The 22,569-nt window shown below is 42.1% G+C and overlaps 1 long non-coding RNA gene across 1 annotated transcript; it reads right to left on the bottom strand.

Moving 5' to 3' along the window:
- Window positions 1–262: 262 nt before the first annotated feature.
- On the bottom strand, window positions 263–21,063 carry LOC109144895. The gene is made up of 2 exons (XR_002045941.1): window positions 20,433–21,063; window positions 263–1,409 (listed from the first exon to the last, which is right to left on the bottom strand). It is a non-coding gene; the product is annotated as an uncharacterized LOC109144895 (long non-coding RNA).
- Between the last annotated feature and the right edge of the window lie 1,506 nt (window positions 21,064–22,569).

Below are 22,569 nucleotides of genomic sequence, written 5' to 3'. Positions count from 1 at the left end.
CCTAAGGGAAAAACAACCTTCCTCTTCACCACTCACCTTTGTCACCTCTTCTGTGAGTCATCAAATTCCCAGCTTTGCTCTGGAAACCTTCCAAATCTCCCCTAATCTCTACTAGTTTTCTGTCTGCCTTTTCCTATCTTTGTGGTGGTCGACAATTTTCTCGTCCAGTTATTAAAAAATGATCCTAATATGCAAAGGGCATCTACAAAAACAATAGCAATAAAAAAGGTGCTTTATGCATAAAGAAATTAGTACCATAATCTGGTTGGAGGAAAATGCAAAATTTTAATTGCTATGTGAGTGGCACACAGAGAATGACACAGTTTCCACGTGTGTTCAAGGAACCAACACATTTCTGATGTAATTACAGGATTAGGTGCAAACAGGAGCAGTCAGCAGTGTCAGGAGGTTTAGAAAAAGGAAATGTGATATCTACATGGCTGAGGTTCAGAATAATGCACCAGACAACAGATTATAGAAAAAAAATCATGTGTACCCAAAAATGGAATAGAGAAAGGAGTAGACAAAGCCACAAGATCATCTGAAATGGAACCAGGTAGGAAAACTGATGAGACCAAATCCCTCTGAAAATGCTTTTGTTTTGGTCCACGCAAGTTACTTACCAGGAGGACAAGATTTGTGCAGCAGCCACTGCCCAGCCTGATGCAGGATGCCCAGGAGCATCTCTAACCTCCTAAAACAGCAGAGCACTGGCTCTCATCCCTAAAGTGTGGGTATGATGCAAGTCTGAGTGCAAGCCTTGGTCTGGCCTGTCATTTCTGTATCAACAAGGTGAGCAGTGCCTCTTGTTTTGCTTACACTGTGGACTGCTGTAATTCCTTTCATCAGTTGCCAGCCCTTGGTATATCTCATTTTGGTTTGGGGGCTTTTTTTTGGTAGCTGAAAAATTGGAAGTAAATTGGATTTTGTGTTTGCTCTGAAAGCTCTCCAAATGTTCATGTAAATGAAAAATCTTTGTCCTTTACACTCCTATGGCAAATAAAATGTGTTATTTTTAAATCTATGGTAGGACAAAGGAGTAAAGCAATAGTAAATCTTGTTTCCAATGATACTGGTTAGAAAGAGATGCTGTGATGCCAATTGTATTTCCTGTGCCCTGAAAGGTCTGCTGCAGTGTGAGTGGGGCTGAATGATGTGGGGAGCCCTGGATGGAGCTTGAGTACCTGAGTTTCATTTATACCTGTCCTAAGCTACACAAAGGGCAAAAACAAGGTCTGTTTTCAGTTTCACTCTTCCTTCTGACCCAGGCTTGGTAGTGGGGTCAGGCATCTCTCCTTGATAGGAAAATGCTGTGGTGGAATTTTGCCAGCAGTCAGTGGTGAGCAGCAGTCGTGAAGCTTTCCATGTCCATGGGGTTCAAGCCCCTCTCAATAGGATGGATGTAGGATCTGTAAATGAAAGAGGATTACATTGAAAACACTTCTTTGCTGTTGACTCACTTTATCTCTTTCACAAAATACTTCCCTTACCATACCACCTTCATTAATTTATACAGACACAATTAATTAGAAGGAAGTACTGACTTTTCAGACTCAGAGAGAGAGGGAGACGAGAGTCTCTGGCTCAGAATTTCCAGAAATTTTTCACCCGTCTGCTCAAATGCTGTAGGGAGCTGTACAAAGTCCTCACTAGCTTGGCCATGGGCAGACTCTTCGGACCAGGCTTTGTTAAGCTTCTCCTACAAGTAACCCCAGAGAATATCTCTATGCACATGTACAGCAAGGGTTGTTTAAGTTCCCTCTGCCTCTGAATATTTGTTTCATGTCTCAGGAGTGGGGATGGAATAAGCTTACATCAGTTTGTCTTCAGCAAACATGGAAGCAACCCTGTGAATATAGAGTGCAAATATCCCTCTTTACATGACTTCTGCTACCAGGAAAAAAACGAGCAGCACTCATGATGTCTTGTCAGGTTCCATAATATTGCTTGACTTTTTACTTCAAGTATCCTTTTCAGATTTTTAGGACAATGTGAGAAAAGTTTTTCTCATCAGGGTACTTGAAAATTGTTGAATTAAGTATTGAAATAACTGGAAGTCTTTTTGTTGGCTTAAGAGGAATGCTGGTGGGTCACCTGTGGTCCTGCACATGGGACAGCTCTCCTGTCTAGCATCATAGGCTTAGCTCCTGTCAAAAGGATTGTAAAGTCTTCAGGAGCACTCAGCAGGTGAACAAGCAGCTTTTTGACCTTGCATACATTTGGGTGGCTCTATGTCCCAGAGAAGCTTTGGCCAACAGCTTTGTTTCAGTGCTGTGGTGTGTTACCAGGCAGGAGGAGGCACAGGTGATGGGTGCCCCCCCTGATACAGTTCAGTCTATTGACAGGTGGAGGAGTTCCTGCTTTCCAAAACGCAGGGAAGAGCACATAGAGCCTTGTTCATATCTCCAGCTTTCTTTGACGCATCTGAAAAGAGACCGAAAGTTTCCTTCTCTGGGATTTACTTCCAACAACCATTAATGGCACTTTGGATTCAGTCTTCCTTGGTTTCCCTTCCTTGGACCTTTCCAATGTGCTGCCCAATACATCTTGCATTTTCTATAGTTTTAGGCAAAGACATGCCTTGGAAGAAGATGTTTTAAGAACAGCTTCCCTGTTTTTTATATCCATAGCAATAAATCCTGTTCACAGGATAACGTGGTGCCCACTAAGTGCGGCCCATTCTGGAACAGCAGTTTGCTGCAGCCTACAAATGAAATTGATTACTTCAGCTATTTTAAGGTATTTCCAGTCACAGTTATTCCTCAACAACACGGATGGATATTTTTCCAAACTAGGACACAGCTGGTTTATATTATAGCTGCACTCACAGCACCTGAGAAGGAGGCAGATGAGTCATCCCAAGAACCTTTCAGATGTGGGGTGGGAAATCTCTTCATGTATTATCAGGAGCTGATCCAATATCCAACGGCCTGTTACATAGAGCAGATAAGCAATGGATCTGGTGTGAAAATTTCAGCTTCTGATGCCCTTTCTCTCTTTCCAAAAGGCGAGAAAAAATAAGATAGAGCCAAGCTTGACTGTTCACAGAGGAGTTCTTTGGTGTGTTGCAGGGAGAAACATGGCAAAAAGTTAAATCAAACTTCCAGCAAAACCAGCAAGAGGCTTTCAAATCATGTCTGTGGGGGTTGGAAGGGTTAGTATGGGTGCTGGTAGAGCCAGGTGCTGTTGGGATGTGTCACACCCTGCAAGGACCTGCCAGGCCACCTGCCTGGCTTTGGGCACTCAGAGCCTGCTGGGCAGGAGGAGGTGTGAGGCCACCCTGACCAGCACTGGACTCAGCCTCCAGGGAAAAGGGAGATGCCACAAATGGCCACAAATGAGCACTGGAAACATGGCTGGTGACTTTGGCCCTCAGCTGAAGGCCATCAGAGAATGTCACTATCATGGTAATTCATGCATCTAACCTGTGAATAAGAAATTCCCTGGGGCTGCCTTATCCTTCACCGAGGAAGGGGATTTTTGCAGGCCTGGGCCTGTCACTGACTGTCTGCAGAGCCTTGGGCCAAGAACTGTGGAGACCTTGTTAGTGGGCAGTGCCTCCTGCAGGAACTGAAGGTTTGGAAAACACCTACCAGGCTGTTTGATTTTTAAATGCATAATTGTCCATAGCCCTGCTGTGCCTTGTTTCTGCACACACACAGATGATATGAGACTAATGTAGCAGAACCACAAAGCCCTTCACCCCGTTGTCAGATTAAAAGTGTGTAATGGAGAAGGGAAGGTCATTTAGGCACATTCTGACATGGGAAGCAAAAAGGAAACAAAAGCCTTATTTCAAATAAATAACTTTAATAACCATCCATGTTTTGGCAAACTTAGACTCCATAAAAGTGCTCCAAAGCATTTCATGAGAGGCTGAGTGGGACATAACTAAAGGCAACCATGCAGATGAAAGTCTCGATGCTGCTTATGTCTTACAGCTACTGTCCACTGCCTGTATGAATGTGGCTGGTAGACAAAGGGCATGGCAGACTAACAAGAAAAATGCCATGTTGTCAAAACACAGTCAAGACCTCAGCCTGTCTGTGTTCAAAGGAGAACAGGTCTCTTGTAGAGGATGTAAATGGCAAGCTCTCATCCCCCAAGGGGACTGTGTGTGTCCCTCTGTGGGGAAATCTGTTGTTCACTGCTGGCCTAGGTGAAAGCAGCAAAAGTTCAGCAGGGACCAAAGCAAAGGAAGCCTCCATGGTTCATGTGTACAGCAAGGCAAGAGGATGGAAACTCTTCTTCATGGTGCTGCAGCATGACAGAAGTGGAAGTACTCTGGCATGTCTTTCCTTCCATCTCCCCTGGAGCTTAATTGGGAAAAGGGACTGGAAGAATCACCTTCCTGACATTGTATGCTTCTGTATTATGGGATTTGTATCCTCTGGTCCAATGGAAGAAGGTCTTTAGTTGTCCCTTCGTGGTCGCCAGCAACTGATGCCTTTTCCTGGTCTTAAAATCAAGAGTCAAACATGGTTAGAAGGGAAAAAGGGATTTAACCTTTGTATTTATTTTAAGGATCCTTAGGTGCACATGTCCAGGTCAAATGCAGAGAAATGCACCCCGCAATGCCCCCCCAAAAGATCTGGTATAACATTATAGGTCTTACTAATTAGCATATCTTTCAAAAATTCCCCAGTGAGAGGCTTGAATGAGCCCCCTCCCCAAGGAGCCTTCTCCTGGATGGTTCTATCTTAGTTTACAAAATGTGTTCTGGAGAGGACCTTGGGGTCTGGGGCACACTAACCCCTACCTACAAAACCTCTAAAATGTTTAGTCTCCCAGCTTGACAAACAAGTCCAAGAATGTAGGCAAAAAGCACTAAGAATACAGAAGTTGTAAAAAAGGTATAACAGGGGTATAAAAGAAAATGCAAAAAATCTTCATGGCATCAGTAATATTATTTAAAAGTCCTTATTTTCCCTGATATTTTTATCACACATTACTAATTTTCTAGGCTCCAGAATTTTGCATTTTTATCAGCTCTGATCTGCTTCCCCTCTCTCTCTCTGTCATATGATGCTTTTCTTTTTCTGATTGGAGCCTTCCCTTTGCCACAGAAACTGGAAGGGATTTTAGCCAATGTCGTCTTCTTTATCGATTGTGGGAATGTGATTATTTTGATTTGAAAAATTGTTGCTTTCTGTTAGCCTTCTGCCTTTGCCTTTCCCCCTGTTTGCTTATAATTTGCTTATAATTTTCTTAGTCTGGAAGAATTAGCCTTTCTGAATCGTCACACTTCTGTGCCATTTATTAAGTGGGATTGTCCTCTTTCCCCTCTTAAACAGCAAGACTGTCACTCGTTGCCTGAGGTTTTGCAGTGTGAGATGTGCACAAAATCCCAGGACATAAATCTCTCCCTGGATGTCAGCAGCACCTTGCTGCTCCCCTCCTAATTGCGGTCAGATCTTGTAACTGAAGTCCCAGGGTTTTCATGTCTGAGGACATGTCTGTGCTAAGGTGAAGGCCTGCAGTGTTGCACAAACACTTCTTAGCTTGAAATTACTTACAAGAGGTCATAACCAAGGGGAAATTGTAGATTTACTAATTTCAGCCCTAAGGAACTGCTCAGCCTGTGGTACCAGCTCCCAGGTGAGCATATTCACAGGGTGTTGCAGCTCCTGAGGAAATTTTGGGCCCTGCACAGGCCCTGCATAAGCAGAGGCCACCCCATTTCACAGCCACTGTTTTTCAAACTTCCTGTACCCTCAGCAGCAGAGTTTCTCAGTGTTAGAAATTGTAACACGGTCTGTGGGCAGAGCAATTATCCCAAGACAGAACTGCATAGTTGGTGCAAAGAAGCTTTATCAGGAATCTGCAATCTCTCTTGACATTGTGCCCAGGGATGTGGTGATACCCCCCCCTTCTCATCCAGGACAGCTGAGGGTCAGGCAAAGGTTCTAAATGTATCTGCAGTTTACACATAAGAAAACGTTAAACACATCTGCAAACAACCAGCACTGAAGGTCAAACCCAGAACAAGGGGAGCCTTGCTCCGAGCTGGCCCTGTGGGCACTGAGGGAGGATTGGCAGTGCCAGAAGCCCTCCACAAGACAAATTGGACAGGAATGGGGCACTGATCCTGCAAACAGGCTGAGGCTGATGTAGCCAGCAGCCGGGTCTGAGCTTGACCCAAGGCTGCCTGAAGTGGGAAGGGTTCCACAGCATCTGCTTGTGGCACCACTGATAGCACACTGGGGCTGGCAGAGGTATCACAATCCTCCCCTTGACTGTAAATAAGACAGGCAGGGATGCTGGACAGAGCAGGAACAGGAACATATACAACCAAGGTCTCACCAGCTCTTACTAGTCTCACAAAATATTGTGTGAACCTGTGGTTTTGCAGCCGAGGCCAGCTTTGGCTGTAGGGACACAGTGCCAGTGGCACACAGGTGAAGAGGGTGTATGCACCCAGGAGTTCAGGAAAGACAGTGGCTAAAGGCCAGTCACATCCTGACTGTGAGTGGCTGGCTAGACTTTCAGACAAGCTGCAAATGTTTCAGACAGGCTAAAGTTACAAAGAATGAACTGGGGGCTACAATCCTGGCATACTGTGAATGTCTTGACATATAATGTCTGCAAGCACTTGATACAATCCCTGCTAAGGAGATGATGAGGAGTGGAAACAGCATGGGCATTGCTGTTTAGCTCATTACTTAGACACATAAATGCCTCATGGTGCCATTGACTGTGCTTATACAGCTTCAATTTTGAGGTAATTAGTTGTTGGATTAAACACAAATCAACTGTGATCTCTCTCAATAGGAGAGGAAGGGAAGATCTTTGCATTGGCTGCAGAGAAAGCAGGACTGAGCAGGAACAAAGGAGTTGTACTGTCAGCAGAGCAGACCTGCTGGAAAAATTAATATCTCAGAGAGGAGAAAAAATTCATATTTTTCTTCCTTTTGGAAAGATATGAAGCATACCAAGGTTTGCAAGGACCTTGAACTACTTCCATGGATACTTTTATCAAAAACATTATTGCAAAGTCTGATTTACTAAGTGCTTAACACGTCAATAGGCAAATTTGTGGCTAAATAAACATATTTTTCTGCAAAAAGGAAAAGAAATCTTAGTAACTCCTCATTTTTTCATTACAAATCTTTTGTTTCCCCAAGAAAAATAATGAAATTCCCTGAATGCTGGCCAGTTCCACCTGGGCAGGACTGTGAGAGGCTGTGACTGGAAGCTGCAGAAATAAGTCACCTGCTAAGTCACACTGCTAGGGAAGTGTCACTGCCAGGAGAGGCTGAGCAGGACCACATGAATAAATACCATTATATACTGAGTAGCAAAGCAAAGGAGACACTGGAAGGAGAACAGGAGAGTGTTCATGTTGGAAGGGATGTGAATTTTCTGGTACGGAAGCAAAGATCACAAAAAATGCAGTCAAATGCCTGATATCTGAATCACCATTGCATTTTAAGTACTTTTGTACATAGTCTCTGGAGTGGAACAAAACTGAGCTAGATCCAAGGATGAGAAAAAGAGTATGTAAGGTCTTGTGCCATTTCCCACAGAGAATCACAGAATCACAGAATGGTTCAGGTTAGATGGGGTTAAAGATCACCTCATTCCAACCCTCCTGCCGTGAGCAGGGACACCTTCCACTAGACCACGGTGCTCAGAGCTCCCTCCAACCTGGCCTTGAACACTTCCAGGGATGAGGCATCTGCAACTTCTTTGGGCAACCTACTCCAGTGTCTCACCACCCTCACAGTAAAGTATTTCTTCCTAATACCGAAGCTAAACCTTCCTTCTTTCAGTTCAAAGCCATTCCCCCTTCTCCTATCACTACATGCCCTCTTGAAAAGTTCTTCTCCAGCTCTCTCGTAGCTCCCTGATAGTGATCATATCTCAGCTTATCTCTGGTGATAACTCTCTTATAGTCAATTCACCGTCCCTGCTGTAAACCTACTTGCATTTGTCAAGTGGAAGACACTTGTGCCCTCTCACCCCACAGATTAGGTAAGAGAGTTTGGTGAGTAAAGAAAGAAGTGATTTATAAATGTTTGGTTTGTGTTATTTTTCAATTCATTATCTGTGCAACAGAGTTTGAACCTTGTATATCTTTGAAGGTCAGTTCTGAGGATCAACCTGCTAATTAGATAAAAATACAACTTCATCATTATTGCAGCAACCAAGGGGAATGTTCACTGCTATATTTAGCAGAGAGGGGTTTCTGTTTAATTTTTTCCTTCATGGAACTACATTGCAGATGTAAAAGGTAATATTCCCATCCTGGGAGCTGACTAGGGGCTATGTGAGGGTGGAAGCTCTGTGGTTGCAACGTGGGTCTTCTTCTAAAATGTAATTAAATCAGGTTTTTTGAGATCCACTGTGTTGCACAAAAGCATGACAAGCAAAGGGAGAGTTTAATAGAGCAGCTAGAGAAGTAATGAGATTTTAAAGCTCAGTTTGAATAGAACAATGGATCAGAAAGGTGCCTTGAAATGTAAAGAATTAGTTAGCTTTCTTGGTTCACTTCAAATAAAGTAAAAAATGTGTTCTTTCCCCCAGAAAGATTATTTAAATCCAGTATAATGCTAAATGGTATTAGCAACATGCTGTTTCATTTCATTTCATTTCATTTCATTTCATTCTGATGCTCTAAATACCTCACCTCAGCCACTGAAAATATGATGGAAGGCTCATCCTGGAATCTTGTTCAGCCTTGAGAAGAGAAGACTCAGAGAGGACCCTATCCATGTCCATAAGGACCTGAAGGGAGGGTGTCAAGAGGATGGAGCCAGGTTCTTCATGGTGGTGCCAAACAATAGGACGAGAGGCAATGTGTGAAACTGGAACACAGAAGTTCCTCCTGAAAGTGAGGAAGAACTTCTTTACTGTAAGGGCGACTAAGCACTGGAACAGGTTGCCCAGAGGAGCTGTGGAGTTTCCATCTCTGGAGATTTTCTAAAGCTGCCGGGACACAATCGTGAGTGACCTGTTCTCAGGGTCCCTGCTTGAGCAGGCAGGTTGGACTAGAGAACCTCTAGTTGTCCATTCCAAGCCCAACCATTCCTTGACTCTGTGACTCTGTGACTCTGTGATCCTACACAGGAAGGTGCCCCCTTTCCAGCATGTATCCTTACAATGCTCCAGTCTGACACAGCAGCTCAAAACCCATTCACACTGTGACTGAGGAGTGCTGGTGCACCCAGGTTATTTTCAAGGATGCTGCATGGTGGCAGCATCATGTTGCATGATGGCAACAAACCTTACTTACTAGTTATTACTTTTGTCATCATCTGAAACAAGACACTGAAACACAAATAAGAATTTTGCCATGGTGCAGCATTGCCTGGACAAGCCCAAGGAGACTGATGGAAGACAAAGTTCAGCTGATTTACCAATCCTCCAGGTTTTCTCATATGCCAATATAAGCTGGAGGGATGAGATCAGTAAAGGCACTTAAGACACAAGAAGAGTAAGCCTGGAAACACAGACAATCAACTGAACCTGGTTTTCAGTCAATCACACTTTGGGACAGGATATAAGCCAGGAAAATGACTATAAGAGCATGACAGAGGGAGGACAATGACATGTACGGAGGATTTGGATGTCAGCCCTCAAACAGGCAGAGAAGCTTACAGTCTGCACTGTCTACAAATGACAGGACCTAAGTGTGGGATCAATACAAGGCTGACATGCTAAATCAATGCAAAAGAGTATACCTAAACCAAGTGTCACAAATCACATCTAACTACAGACACTGAAAAATAGAGAGGCAAGTCACAGTGGTTGCACAATTACATTTCAATCTGATCTGGGTTTGCTTATAGAAACATTTGTGCACGTTCCTACCTGCTGTCTCAAGTGACAGGTGTGAAGATGAGGGATTTGAAGGCACATGAAGCAGAGCAATAGAAGCGTGACATGGGCTGACACAGTAAGTCTGTGACCTCTTTGTGGCCAGCATGGCAATTGCAGCAGACTCACTTCCCCATCTTCTGCAGATTGAATGGGGGCAGAAATTCACTGAAAAGAGTAAGACGAGAGCAGGTTTCTTTCTTAGAAAAGTGCAGAGAAGTGCGTGGCCCTGGGCGCTAAGGGCCAGGCTGTGGGATCTCAGTACTGTGAATAACTAGATTGTGGGAAAAACCTTGGTCAGAAAATGCCAGAATCTGCCAATTTATCCCTCTGAGGAGGGTTTTTGAAGCAAGGATACGGCAACCATGGCCTTGGTATTGGGGCAGCTGAATGCCTGAGACAACCCCGAGCACTGGCGCATCAGCCCAGCCCAATGTATGAACGCAAACGTCCTTTAACATCAGCCTGAAGTTATTGTCCCCCATCATGACTTCCTACTCCATCCAAGCAAGGATGCAGCTCTTCATTAGCAATTCCTTTCCAGAGGCTAACAACATGCTGAAGGAAGGGTTTAGCTTAGTGGCATATTGGTCCAACAATATAAACACAAAAAATTATAATTAGAAAGGAAAAACTGGGTCAGGAAAATACCTATGGCCTGGACTGCACCCAAAGACATTTTCTCCACTTCTGTTATGGTCTTCTGCTTCCAATTCTACACAGGTTTGGCCTTGTAAATACTGTCATTAATTGTTATCTACTCTCTCCCCAGTGCATGGTTCATGGCCTGAGCTTCTCCTCAAGTTGTGATAGCTTAGGGAGAGCCATGCCGTGGAGAGCTACTCTGCAGATATTCATAGGGCAAATAAATTCCTATCTGAGAGACAGAGTAAGATGAATAAGACATCTATTGTCTCACTCACAGAGGGAGGCCAGGCCAGCTGCTCCGCATAAAACCTTCAGCATCTGAAGGGGATAAGCACTGTCTCTTCTGAACAAACTCCCACACTCTGCATCCTCTCCATTTTGCATAACATCTGCTGAAATCAGTGTTTGCTGCTTCAGAGAGGAAAATGTGCACCCATAAAGAAGGGAGCTAGAACAGAAATTATTTTCAAACTGGCGGGAAGGTTTTGCATCCACTTTCCTTTAGCAAAGGTGGGCAAATATCCCACCAGCTCTGCTCCAGGGCTTAGTGGTACCACTAAGCTTGCTCAGTCTGGTGGTGCTGTTTCCTTTGGGTATGCTTCATTGTCAGCTGTAACTGATAAAAGCCTGTAAAATAATGTGCCATTTATTTCAAGATCAATTTTGAAAGGAATTGTTGGCTCAGTGTTATCAGCTCAAAGGAAATATCTTCTCCAGGGAATGCATTTCCTCAAACCAGGCATCTTGGCACATGACCACTGAGAGACTGACACTTCATTTTGTGGTAACTGAGCACTCAAAAGAAGCCATGACTGGGGATCTGAAGGATTTCTTTATTCATTTTAGAGCAGAACCTGGCCATGTTCAGGCTTCTAAGGAGCTCCAGTTCTTCATGTGCACTGTGCATTTTAGGAGTATCTATTTCAGCTGCATGCTGTGAGGACAGCAGTGTACCTCAGTGCCAAAGATCAGAAAATGGAAATGCAGTCCTATGGAGGCACATATCCAAAGGCATGCACCTTGTGAGACAGTGCTTTCAGAGGAGCAGATAGCTCACAATGTCGAGCTTTACCCCAGCAGAAACAGGAAGCCTCTGAGAGACTCCCAGAGCGGCAAGGTAACAAGGAAGTATTTAGGAGCATAAAGAACTTCACAGCAGAGTTAAAGGATTTATTAATATCAGTCTACACCACAGAGAATGCTGGGAAATATTGGCCCCAGATGTATTTTTTCAGGCTCAAATCGTAGACAGTGAGATGTTAAAACATGAGGTGTTGAACAAGCTAAAGAGCCTCAAGCTGCTAGGAATGAAAGGTATATACCCCAGGAGAACTGGAGGAATTTTAGGAAAGAGGAGCTGAGTTGCTAACAAAAATACCCTGACTCTCATTTATGTCATATTTGTGTTTTAGAAAGAGCTGATCCTAGGATGGGGGACCAGCGAGCCCTTCTCCAGTGCCAGCTGCATTGGCTGAAACTAATCAAAACCAGAAGTTTAGTTGGATGAACACGACAGAATGGGGACGACTCAGTCTGGATTCACTGAAGGGAAATTGTCTCTAATCTACTAGTTTTTTTAATACACTGCCTGAAGAGTGGATGTGACTTTCTTAGATTTCCAAGAGACATAGGACAAAGTCCTCCACAGGAGGCAATCTGGGAAACAAATACCCTGGTATATGAGACCAAATATTGTCACGGACTAGAAATTGCCTAAGAGAAAACAAAAGATCAGTTACAGCAGGCCAAAGAATGTACATGAACGTTCCTCTACCATATTATTAATAGGAGTGATGCTTAGTATTTTTAATAAGGAATTAAAGAATTGACAGAACTGTGAGATGTGTTGGATGTACTGAAGTCTGTGACGAGGATCCCACCATTGGGGTGTGCTCTGTGTCCTGCTTAGTGGGGTTTTGAAATGCTCCACACAGAACAGTGCCACTAAGCAGCTACTTGCAGGTTTATGTGACACCGGTGTTGCAGAGACAAAATGCCAGCACAATAGTTTTGGAATCCTTGTTTTCAGTTGCTTTGTAACTGAAGCTGGTTTAAATTAGTTTTTGTCACTTTTCTAGGAATAAATACATCTTGCAGCTCTTTCTCAAAACCACTGCTCTGTTAAAATCTCCACACAGAATATACCTTCCTTGCAAACCTATTGACATATGTGCAATTATTCCATAAAGGATTGCAGCCTAGTGGGATGGCAGGATCAAGCTGTGATTCAACTCTTACCCCTTCTGAGCTGCTATGCAGCAGAGTTAACACTACAATTCCTCAAGCTCACTGCGTGGTGCTGGATATTGCATGATTCCCCATAAGCAGCACAGTGGTCCTTCATCTGAAGTTTTTTGTATTTCTTCCATCTGAAAGATTCTGAGAACCAAGCATTAACAAAGCTGTTGTTTAAAAAGAGGAACCATAATTTAGAAGGACTAGAAAACCTCCAAGATATGTATCTCCTTATTCAAGATTGCTTATTTTCCCATTAAGTCATCTTTGAGTTGTGTATCAGGTTCAATTTTTTTATAAGGATTCTGCAGACATAGTATCTCCTGTTCCCAGACAGTTTTCTCTACACCATGTTATGTGTCTAAAGGCCCTTTTCCAGAAAGTATCTTGCTTATAGTACAAAAACAGCCACAATAAGGGTTTTTCAGGTTATGATTCTGTTAGGAGCTAACTTTGCCAGTTCTTACAGTCTTTTACTATTCAGACATATTTTATTATTCCTTCTGTGATATCTCCTCCTCATCCAGAGATACTGGCAAATTAAAAAATGTCAGAGAAGTGCCAGTAGTGAAACAGATGACTACTTCTACCACAGTTATAAATACATTATTTTAGCAGCTAAAATGCTCTGGAAACTTTTCATGTGAAGGAAATCTAAGCTTCCTGATCCATTAAGCGAGCAGAAGAGAAAATTGTATCTTTGTGAAAAAGTATCCAGATTCCACCAAATTTTTAATTTGTGAGTTTTGACAGGTCAATTTGTATTTTCACTGAAAAAAACCCCAACCCTTTAACCACCCAAGTTCTTTAGGCCAAAAGACTCATTTCATGTCTGAAATACAACTTTACTGACCAACAGTGTATAAAGAGAGATCATAGAATCATAAAATATTTTGGGTTGGAAGTGACCTTTAAGGATCATCTAATCCAACTCCCCTGCAATGAGCAGGGACATCTTCCACTAGATCAGCTTGCTGAGAGCTCTGTCTGATTTTTCGATATAAAATACCTCTGATGAATGTTTTTAAATGGATGCATGGATGCATTCTCAGCACCTCAACAGCACCAGCGCCATGACTAGCCAGAAAAGGACCTTAATATTTTTAAGAAACATTTGTTTTCCCTGAAGATCTTCATTGACCTCTGATATGCACCACTCACCAGCTGACTTCTCACAAATATTTAAATTAAGTAGATTCAAGAAGAGATATGGGTTTATTTTGCCTAATGCTCAATCACACACACATACACACACACCCACACACCCACACACACTCCCCCCCCCCCACCAAGTCTTAGGCTCATATAGCTAAATTGAGTAAGGCCAGATCAATTTCTGTTGTATTCTTTCCCCATTAATTCCCTAGTGTTTGCCAATTTACAAGGTACCTTCTTTTTTTAAAGACTGAGTCACTGACAAAATACTAAACTTGATGAAGTCAACAGAAGTACTGTTATCAGCATTCATAGGCTTAGGGCACCACCCCTATGTTTCTGTGTCTCCTGCAAAAACATAGACAGTTTTGGGTGATGGAAATGATACTCATTACAGACACAGAAGCCTACACAGCTGGGTTTTCAGTTCTCTTTTATAGCAGGATTGTACAGGAGCATTGCACTCTAGTCCCATAACAGGGGTGGAGGTGAATGGTAAGACTGTAACTTTTAGATGTGTTAATCTCACTACAAAGGGTCACTTATGATGCAGGACTGCAAAGGTTTGCACATCAACCATCACTCTTGAGTTAGCCAGAAGTGCACGTTCTTTCTTATGCTGTCAAACACAAATCATCATGAGAGGGCACTAAAGAGCTGTCAGTAGCGAGGCACTTTGAGACAAGGGTTGTGGTGAGAGGCAGTTGTTGGGTTTGAGATCATCAAATATTTCCGCTGAGATCGGAGATACTGTGCTTTCAAAACGTCTTCAAAATACAGGCAAGCTGAAGTTCCCTGAGCCTTTCAAGACCCTGCTCTAAAACCTGAGCCTATGAAACATCTGGTCTGTCAAAATGAGAGGGGGGTTTGTGAAAGGTGGACAAGACCTTTTAATGATGAATTTCAAATACTTCCTGTCTTAAAAAATATTCTGCTTGGGAGACTAGAGATATCACGAGGCCTTAGAACACCTGGCAGCACAAATGGAAAGTGAATGAATGAAATGTAAATTGGACATCTTGACTAGTAAAGACGGACTATTTTCCTCCAAACACTGGGTTGTGAATTGAGTGCCAAAGCTGGTGCAGTTGGATTCAGCAGAGTCAACCCTGAAAAACTGTAAAGAAAATCCCCTATCTCATAGACAAAGCAGAGGATTTTCAAAATTAAAATGGGCTGTTTCACAAGTGACTTGTGAGCATTCCTGTGGGACAGCACTGCTAACAGATGTCCTCAAAATTCTCACAGGCCCCCTTGAAATGGAATGCACATATGGCACAAACTGCAACCAGACACTCGCAGCACAGAGCAGCACAGGCTGATCACTAATTTTGCAATCCTGGTTTAAATCTGAGCCACTGACTCAATGGAGCAAGGTCACTTGACATCTCTCAAACCCCAGGAAAGCCAGTAAGAATGAATTCGGGATTTAGGTTAATCCTAACAAAACCAGTATCTGCTTACTTGCTATTAATTTTCCTTCTTAGACATTTCTTTACAGAGAACATTTGAGGGAATAATATGAAGGTGTTCCCAAGCCAGGAGCATACAAAGACATGTTTGATTAAAATCCAGACTCCAAATTTGTGCCTCATAAGGCCAGAATTTTGCGACCCTAGTCTTCTACGCCAACACCTTCCGAAAGGTGAGACGTGAGCCTTCTCAGAGTTCTGTTCCAGAAAGACTATCTTCTTGAAAAAAAAAAATCTTTCTCTTGATCCAAAGACTTTAAAGACAAGAAGCAATGAAATATGGAACATATTTTTTGTAAACTGTCCCAGTTGCCAATTTCCATCACTGGTAAAAACCTCTATTCTGAAGCTGTCTGGCCTCAGCTCCTCATAGTTGGACTCCTGCGCCTTTGCCCATAAAAACTAAAAGACTTCTGCTAGACAGTGATCAAACAACTCAGTCACCTTCCATTTTTTTCATAAGTCACAGAGATGGTTTTTCTTGTGATTGTTTTTCCAAGGCACATCCTGAGTCAACTATTCCTGCCCAAATTTATTGACACTTTCTTGGATTCCAGACCCCAAAAAAGAGGACACCAAAGAAAGCAACATCCACCATGGACATTCAGTCCCATTTGCCTTTCTAATCACTGCATCAGCCCGTAGGCCATGGCTGGCTAAACAGCTACGGCTGCTTGTTAATGCTTTTCCAAGTCAGTTTACCAGAGAACTGTATCTTGGGCTGTGAAAATTTCTTAGTCTCTCACTCTAAATATAGTATTTGCATTCAGTAATGGTGAAGTTGTCTTGTCCATCCAGTTTCATGTTTGCTCTATACCTCCACTCTGTGGAGGTGCTTCTCTGGGCAACCTGTGCCAGTGCCTCACCACCCAATGAGCAATAGGAACACATAATAGCATGGGAACAAGCCCTGTGCAGCCTTGGTAAAAATTTACTTCATTAATTATGATTCTTGTAATTCTGGGATTGTCTAGTTTAGTCAGTTTGCCTCCCTTTTAGTGTATGCTGAGTGGATTTTTAAAATCTTTTCCCCAAAACTTTTAAAACGATCTTTTGTTTCTATTGTCAATTGAAACTGTGTGTTTATTCAAAAATGGACTAATTAATTGATTTTGTTTCTGAGTACGGTTTTCAGAAGTTCTGACTCTTGACTGCAGGATTATAAATTTTTTTTTGACCATTTTAAGACAAATCTTTAAAAAGCTTGAGCTAACAATCATATTTTCACATGCTTCTTTCCAAGTTATTTGGATTATCACTGTTCTTGTTTGTAAAACACTTCTCTAAGGGATTGACTATATGTATCAGTTCACTACATTAATCATCTGGGCTTCATTTTGCCTGTATATGAGAAATCCAATTAAGTAAAACCATTTGTATCAAAGCCATCACTAAAATTAATTCTGTGGTCAGTTCTTCTTAGACTGTCAAGATGAGGTTTAATACTGAATTTCCTGGATTAGATGTAACAGTTTGAGTAAGGAGATTAACTTCTGTAGTTTTTAGAAATTCTAAGGCTGTTTAGTTTTGGCAGAAAAATGCCTCCGGCATGTATTAGAATAAGGATCCCCTCTCCTTCCCTCCAGCTACGTTTGATACTTGTGAATTCTGTGTATCCGCAAGCAGATAACTGAAGTGTGAATGGTTGGTGTGTAGAAGACACCGTTATCCTCTTTACTGGTTAGGATACAAATCACTGACTGTCAAGAACTTGTTTCTGAGCTGTCAGACAGATCCCAGCAGTTCTGATCACATCATTGCCTCTCCTTCTTTTGGCCACTTCATCCTTTTTCAATATAATTCTTCCCTTTGTATCTCTGATAATTTGACTAATTCAATTCTCCATATTTTGATTTTCTGTTACATGACTGTTGACTGTTTCCTCACATCACCCTCTGCTTTTGGATATGAGTTAACAGTGCAGTCAGATCAGTTCTGGGAAAACTGATTGTCTTCTTCCTTTGGTCTGTTCTTTAGATGAGGGATTTGCTGCTACAGTCACAGCCCTTGGATTTCTAACACTGGCTTGGCTGCTGACTCACTGCCAATTCTTTTCCATCTTGCACTGTTTACAGGAGAGAGAGGTTTTATGACATCTCCAGGTGTTCCTGTCCATTAAGACCCTTCAAGTTCCCTAAATTATTGAGAAAATTTTCTCCCTGTTCCATGCAAGGACCTGGCAATTTGGGGGAGTTTTGAAATTCCACTGCTGCCTCCTTTCTACAGGCTAGAGGGAGTCCTAAACACAGGTGGGAAATGAGTGTGTACCACAGGAGGCCTGTCCCTATAACTGCATCATAGAGAAACAAAGCTCAGTTCTACATTTTCCTGTCATCAAGAGTGCCCTCACATCCATGACATTCCCTCAGCAGCACTCCCATCTGTTGGTATTAGCTTAGCACCAAACCACCAAGGGCTTTGTTCTTTGTCTCCTCAGTCTTTTCATTCACAGAGCTAAAGTTATAGTTTTGTAACTATGAAAACTTCCATGAGGCAGATACTGCATGATACACAGCCATCAAATGAGAGAGTTCAAATGCCTTCACCAGAGTAACCACACCAGGTTTACCTCTGAAGATACAATTCTGCTTTCTCCGAGTTTTCCAACCTGCTTCCATACAGCCATGATCCATGCTTACTTCACCCATCTAAGTCTTTGTCTCCTGCCACATCCTACCTTAGTATCTATTACGACCTCACTTTTCTTTATTCAGTCTTCCTTTTATTTCATAGGGATATAACTCAGAGCAGTCACAGCCAAGGACATTCTGATTTCTATCTATCTCATTATAAAATTATATTTGTCCTATTTTTTTCTTCTTCTGCACACTTAATATAGAAACTAGTAGAAGAACCTTACAATTAGCAAGGTGAGATGACTAGGTTGGTTAAGGCTACAATAACCTATTATTTTGGTGAGGGTTGAAAGAAGAGTTATTGTAGATGAGGAATATAATATTTGTTCGAGCCAGGTGGAAGAAGTGGTCAAGCTCTTTTTATAATGAGCAAATTAATACAGCCTTTGGGCAGCCAACCCCTACAACTAAAGTCATCTGTCATTGAATAATGTTGTGTTATATGGTTACAAGCATTTGACTCCAAATTGAAACTAAATGCAGGGAGTTTGTCATTTTTCAGATATTTTAGTGAATAAGGAAGGGAACTAGAGGTGTAAGTCACAGAAACCTATAGAGAAGGCAGGAAAATGAGTTTTTTAAAAAAGAACTGTCAAAGATGCTTTAGAAGGAAATCTAAGAGATATTAATGGCAGACTCAAAATCATAGCTTGGAATACTGGCAGGTGATATAAATCCAGGGTACCTTGTGTGTTCATGTGCATTAGCAAGATTATACCAAAGAAGGTCTATGTTACCCCACAGAGAACAGCCCTTAGGATCCCATTTATAAGGTATCTGCTTGCATCAACAGTCATACTCAAGGAAGAACATACCTTGAAATATTACTCGTAATTTTGTCTGGATAATTATTTTTTCCCTCTAATTATGCATTGTTTCAGTTGTGGTTAGACAGTTGCTGTTTTTCAACCCAAATTACTCCAATGCCATGGTGAATAACTCTCATGAGTGTTGGAAGTGTGTTGGAAAATTTCCAGACAATGCTGCCCCAACTCTTCCCCTGCATTCACCGCTCCCAAGTTTCAGAGTAAGGGGCAGCAATGACTGAATGTGTGCATACTGCTCTCACAGAAAAGTAACCCAAAGTGTGCATTTGTTTGGGTGTTTAGTCAACTCACATCCCAACTTATGTTTCCACTACACATTTCAAACTGCTTCATGAGCCCTGCGCAGGTCATGGGCCCTGGGTGATTCTCACCTGCTCCAGATTAAAAAAACTAACACTGTAAACCAAAGATTGCTATTATTAGCAACAAGACTAATTAGTAACGTATGTCATTTCCTTAGTGAGCCTTTCCAAGCAGGTTATAAATGCCCATAGAAGATGGCACACTATGAACCCACATGGCTTCACATATTTTGTCTGTGCATATATGATTATCGCCATGCCTTTGGCATGACGTTGATTCTAAAATTAGCCAGGCATTAAGGGGTGTAAGGCATGGTACGATGCAATCAGAGGGAGCAGAACCAGGGTAGTGGGAGAAGGGGCCAGGAAAGAGAGCAGGGAGCATATTTCACATATCAGCATTCTCTTGATCCAATTTAGGAACGAGCATCACCCCGCTGTGGTCATGGTCATACAGTATTTATAGAATGCCATCTCCTGCCTCACAGACATCTAATGGCAACTGAGCATTTACTCCAAGAGTAAATTTGAACCAGCTGGCCTTTGGGACCAATGAGATATTCTAGAGAAAATCAAAACAATTTGTTTACTTGTGTGATTACCCCCAAACCCAAGCGTTTAATCTTTTAGGGTCATTAATGGAAAGCTCATCAAAATCAATATTATTCCCTGGCCCAAGTCCAAAAAGGTACTTAAGTGAATGCCAAACTTCATGCATGGAAATAATCCCACTGATGAGTGTTCCTGATGAATTGGGACTTTCATTTTAAAATACTTACCACTTTTTCACTCTGTGGTGCTTGTCATAGCATTATTTAAGTCTCAATTTAAATTAGCGTATACATTAAAAATACTGCTCTCTATTGCATCTACTCTGTATGATCTTTAGAAGACAAGGGAATTGTGATTGCATGCAGGTTTTTGTGAAAAGCAGCTAGGTGTGCATGTTAAGAATTAATCTTCCTCAACATTTGGAAACATAAGCCTGTCGGATCTGCTAGGCAGGCTCACAGTCCAAGAAGTACATTTCATTTTCAAGCATCACATCACATCACATGTTTCTGAACTGCCATTTTCCAAGAATTTTCAGTTTGAGAAGCTTCAGACAGCTAGAGGTGCAGCACACTTCAAACCACAAACAAATTTCAAATAAGAACACCGAAGACATTTATCCTATGCTAGAAATTCCACTTTCACATCTGGTCTGTTATTCCTTTCACATTCTGGTCTGTTAGGGTCAGAGAGACACCCAATGTGGGACTAGGCATCTTTTGCACCTTCTACAGCTAAGTTTAGCTTTTGGGATTGTATCTGGGGGACATCTGAGGTGGAACTCACCAGGCAGTCTTCACCAGCATTGCTCTGCTTCCTTAAGAGGTGAGTACCCAGCCCTGTGCCATTCGATTGGGTGACCCATGGCTCTGGTGGGACAGTGTCCTTTGCCTGCCAGCCACTTTATTCTGTGCCATGTAGAGAGAACTGAACACCACCTTATGAAGGTGCTGAGCATGCAGCTCTTGTATTTTAGTATTAGCTCTTCATAGGTACACATCTTGTCTAACCTGGACATTTTTGTCCTGTTGTCCTCCTCCCACGCTGCTGAGCCACTGTTGGTCTCCACGCCCCTCCTGTAAGGTGTGAGGATCAGCTGAAACACAGTCCCCATCCTGGCGCTCCCTTGCATTGGATCTTCACCTGGCTCTGAGCATGCCCCAGGAGCTGCTGCATGAATCAACACCAGTGCAGACCTGAAAAAAAGGCTTCATTCTGCCAGAGTGCTCTGTTTTCCAGCAGTGGCACTTCCTTGGGAAAGTTCTGGGACTTGCAGCATAGCTCCACACAGGCAACAAAGAGCACATTTAGACAAATGCCATTGGAGAGACTGGGGTTTTGGTCTGCAAAGGAAAGCAGGAACTGACGTCCATGCAGTTCACAGGAGTTATCTCTGTCTTCTATTAATATCTGTTCTGTAGCTGTTGGATAAAAATATATTGCACTCTGAATATTAAGTGATACCTTCCACCAAACCCACAAATTTACAAGACAGTCATTGTGGATACAGATATGATATTCTGTGAAGAGGGACTTCACAGCGAGAAAAGTAACAAAGCTACAAAACATAAAATGCTAGAAATGCCCATGATCCAAAGCAGAACACCAAAATCCAATACAAAGCAAGATGCCCCATAATGCCTTTGAGTGAAAGAGGTAATCCATATGATGGGGGGTTTTTTAATCTGGTGGAATTACACTGTCTTTGCAATATCTGTGCCTACTCTTTAGGAAGATAGCTGAGGGAGCATAAATATAAGCACAGGCTCAAGATTTTATACTCTCACATAAAATGTTCAGTATCTGATTAGGGAAACACAAGCTCCAAGTGTTTATGCTTACAGATTTCAAATTATGGCAGCACCAAATTCAAATATTCCAAAATCATGAATCAGACTTCTAAAACTTGTCTCAGTGTGACACTGAACAGTTTCTATGGAGGAAATCACCTATAATTGCCATTTTAAAAGATTTACAAGAGTCTTCCACTTTAAGACTGACTTCCAAATAATGAGATACAGAAAGAAGAACTCTTCCAATTTATCTTACAGTTTGCAAGCTATTGGGATATTTCAGATCTGTGTTTTAAATTTGCATTGTAACCCAGAGGACTAGAAACTTATTCTTTTGAATAAAATGTGACTTTCTTATGTAATCAGTTGCCCTGGGAGCAAGATCTTTAAGATAAATGCTGAATTCTGTGAAGCTTCTGATAAGCTCCTAAGAATTGGAATCACTAAATCAAAGAATAAAAAATGTAATCACAGGGTCATACTATAGGGCCTGTGAAAATGAACTGAATGATGTTAGAAAATCAAAGAAACAACTTCATCTTGCAAAATGACAATTATGGGTGCTTTCATCCCTACAAATTGTTCAAATGTCACAATGTTGAAACAAGCTTTAGAGATGTTAAGCAAGTACCTCAAAATGTCCTCTAAAAATATTCTACTGGAGCAATTCCCTCTTGGAAAGAGTGGGTTCAAGTGACCAGTGACAGACTTTTCAAGCTATTTGGGTGATTAAATTATGGATAATCATCATCCATCCATTTGTATTGAGGATGTCCTACAGTACAAGCATAGGAGTCCCTCTGCTCTGTTGTGGTCTACACCTTTTCTGAGAATTGCACCAGAATCATGGTGGTTTGTGTTGCAAGCCTGGTGACTGTGTCGTTCTCTGTTATTCTGCCCAAGAATGAGAAATCGAGATGGCACAATAATTGACAAGGTTTTCAGCAACCATTCCTGAAGGCTGCGGGACTGGCATGAATGATGGCTGGATGAGCCACTGTGTATTTTGGTGCCACTCATAGAGGACTGCTGACTATTTCAATTTACACTGGACAGACTTACTCTTCCTCCCAACATATTTTCCAGACTTGAAGTTTAGCATGACTGGAGAGGCTAAATTCAGGCAGGCA

Source organism: Corvus cornix, chromosome 4 (assembly GCF_000738735.6).
Source record: "Corvus cornix cornix isolate S_Up_H32 chromosome 4, ASM73873v5, whole genome shotgun sequence".
In the NCBI taxonomy this organism is placed as follows: Eukaryota; Metazoa; Chordata; class Aves; order Passeriformes; family Corvidae; genus Corvus; species Corvus cornix.
Note: the sequence above shows the minus strand (reverse complement) of the source record. Positions and strands in the feature narration are given on the sequence as shown.